A 3393-nucleotide genomic window follows, 5' to 3' on the forward strand; every position below is an offset into this window, starting at 1 on the left:
GTACTCACCCAAGTATCTTTCATAAATGCATAATCACCTTCTGATCAAGTTGTGGCAAGGACGTAAAAGTGCTTCCATAATATGGGTGGTTACACTTGAGAAAAATAACTAGACAAGAGAATATTTTTAACTTCTCAGGTTTTAACATTCTTTCTTAGCGTTTCTTAGGCATTGATCATGTTACCTAACTGTTTTCTATTATGGGAAGAAAAAAATCAACCTAAACCTAGACATAACCATTTGTCATCAGTGTAATATTGCATCTTGATTGCCACTATCATCTATGGACTTCATCATAATTTGATAAAAGTAGATTTCCTATCACCTTGGGAATAAAAGAAAAACACTTTAAAAACCTAGAAAATAAAAGAACTGGTTTTAGGCAAAATGTTTTCAGTTGTAATATTGAGTCTAATTATTTTAACTAACCATTTATAATGGTATTATAAATACCATTGCAATTAGTATCCTTCAATAAATAATAATAACAAAAACAACAGTAGTAGTAACTAGCACAGTATCAAGAATTTCAAATTCATAATAATTCCGTTCTATAAATAAGGACACTAAGATACCTAGAAGTGAAGAAACTTGCACAAGTTTACCCAGCAAGTAAGTCATGAAGCCAGAACATATGTCTATTTCCAGAAACCTAGTTATTTAAATCACTATGTAAAATTGTCTTTAAAATACAAAAATTGGGCTGGCCAGTTAGCTCAGCTGGTTAGAGTGTGGTGCTGAAAACACCAAGGTCCAGGGTTTGATCCCTGTACTGGCCAGCTGCCACAAAAAAAAAAAAAAACCCAAAAAAACAAATAAGGCTGGCCATTGGCTCAGTTGGTTAGAGCACGCATGGTTTTAAAACATCAAAGTCAAGGGGTTCAGATCTCCATACCGGCCAGCCACCAAAAAAAAAAAGAACAAAAAAGCATAAAATAAAAAATTGTGAACAGCCTCCTGTCCTGGAGTTCACAGTAATAGGGTTTTGCTTCCTATCAATTTAGAAGATAATTAATTGTAAGCAGGGAGAATTACATACTACCCAAGGTCTGGCACAGGCTGTGACAGCTCTGCCAATCTTAATACCACCTGGCTGGCTGACTTGTGTGGGCGTGGCCCCATACAAAACTTCATTCATCATTCTAAACTGCACGCATTCTTGCCCAGCACTGTCAATTTTATTGACCACTTCTGTTTTAGTTGTATGTTGGCATACTCTCTTATTTCTGATACTGGAGATGTAGAAAAGAAACAAATCTGAATATGGAATAACTGAGTCTTTATAAAACTGTACTAAATTGTAATCAATTAGGTATCTTCCTATTGTTTTTCTTTATACAGTAATTGCAGAGATACTTTACTTTTTATGTTGGAGTAACTGCCAGTTGAAAATGTAAAACCTAAACTTGAAGTTTCTCTAGAAATAATTTCAGACATGATAAACCCTCAGGTGTATACTGGGACGCTTCTAAATTCCTACAGAAAGTAAAAATCACGGTAACATCCCTGAATTTAGCTAATTAACCTATTTCGAAAGGGGTTAATTTTCCCAGATGAGATAAGTATACATGGCATTTTCTTAAAAAAAAAAATCAAGCAGCATTTTCATCAGATCAGTCCAATCAATTGTCCATTACCAAATGTACCGTAATAGTTATAATACGCAGGTACTACTAAGGTGCAAGACTGGAATTCCAGCTCCCACACACACACAAAAAATAGAACAAAAAAAAATTAAATAAATTCCAGCCACCAAAAAAAAAAGAACAAAAAAACAAATAAAAAACTGTGAACTGCCTCCTGTCCTGGAGCTCACACGGTAATAGGGTTTTGCCTCTTATCAATTTATAAAATAATTAATTGTAAGCAGAGAGACTAACACTAACTACAGTAGGGGAAGTTCAAGCCAAAGACTTACAAAAATATTATAAGAATAAATAAATGAGACACAGATGGAAGTATCTGGAGTCCTTTTCAGAAAAAAAAAAGCTATAAAATCTGAATAAACTAAGTGAAGAAACTTCTGTAAAAGACTTGCCATGGCGCCATAATGTGTAGTGCAAAAGTCTCAAACTCGTGATGGTGTGCTGTGGTGTGCAAGGCTCACAACTGCCTTTGGTGGTGGCGGGTGGAGGAGTTGGGAAAAAGGGAGCCCAGGTGTGTACTGTTTGATAATTTCTGTGGTGTAAACACTTCCTCCATAGACGAATTTTAAGCTACCCATGTGAGGTCACAGTTTATACAGACTGAAAAAGACGCTCATGATCAGCTCTCATGAGCTGAAAAGAGACAGCTCCAGCACCCACTGGCTGTAGGCCAAATTCAGCCCACAGACTTGTTCTGTTAGGCCAGGAAAATGTTGGCCCACAGAGCGTTTTTAAAAACTCAAACAAATTGACAGCATTTAAAACTCAGGATATTTTTTCTAAAAAAATCAGATCTAGAGCTGCTTTCTCAAGAGCAGATCTGGTAGCACTGGGTCTACATTCCTGCGTGGCAATGGGTGGCCAGCATAAAGTGACAACTGCCCTGTTAGTGCACAAAACTGTGCTTTCCCTTTGCCACAAGCCCAGCCTGGTCAGCTTCCTTCATTCCCTTGCTGTTGGTAACCTGCCTGGCCCTTAGAGGGGTGGGAGTCTGTGATCTCTAATGGACCAGCATGAATGGAGAGTTCTGCCTTCAGATAGAGAACTTTGGTCAAATCAACGGATAGTACTCCCCCTCGGTTTCTGCACCTATAAGAACACATTCGGCCAGACGATTTTTGATTGCTATCCTGATCCAACACTGGTTTACTCTAGAAGTCACTGAATCTGAAATAAGAGAACTTTGGTCAAATCAACGGATAGTACTCCCTTATAGGTTTCTGTACCTATAAGAACACATTCGGCCAGATGATTTTTGATTGCTATCCTGATCCAACACTGGTTTACTCTAGAAGTCACTGAATCTGAAATAATAAAACGTCTAGGTATGCAGGCCCCTCTGAAGCAGCTTTTATGATCTGCATCTGCAGAGTTCCAAATGTGCCCACTAAGGTGCAAATAAAAATACAAAATGTTATAAATTTGAGGTTAAATGCATTTTTATCTACAAGAATATATTTTAGTTGGCCTCAGAAAATAAGAATCTGCATAATTTTAACTTCATCTGTTAGGAAATGATGTTTGTGAGCTATTTGTTACGTATAGGCTATAAGAGTCTGTGTGATTTTTAATGTTACACAACAAAGAGTCTGTCTCATATCCCCAGTCCATTTACCATCTTAGCTAAATGGGGCTTGAAGCGCAAGTTAATTTCAAATTTTATTAGCTTTGCCTACCAATATTATCAGCAAAAACAAATAGCAGTGTAATATACCTTAAGCAAAAGATGGTATTAGCTTGGGAGAAC

The 3393-nt window shown here is 37.0% G+C and overlaps 1 non-coding gene across 1 annotated transcript; it reads left to right on the plus strand.

Annotated features, from left to right (window-relative positions):
* Positions 1 to 705: 705 nt before the first annotated feature.
* TRNAF-GAA lies at positions 706 to 779 on the plus strand. The gene has a single exon. It is a non-coding gene; the product is annotated as a tRNA-Phe (tRNA).
* The last annotated feature ends 2614 nt before the right edge of the window (positions 780 to 3393 follow it).

The sequence above is a fragment of the Galeopterus variegatus genome, unplaced genomic scaffold (genome assembly GCF_000696425.1).
Source record: "Galeopterus variegatus unplaced genomic scaffold, G_variegatus-3.0.2 Scaffold232, whole genome shotgun sequence".
Classification (NCBI taxonomy): domain Eukaryota; kingdom Metazoa; phylum Chordata; class Mammalia; order Dermoptera; family Cynocephalidae; genus Galeopterus; species Galeopterus variegatus.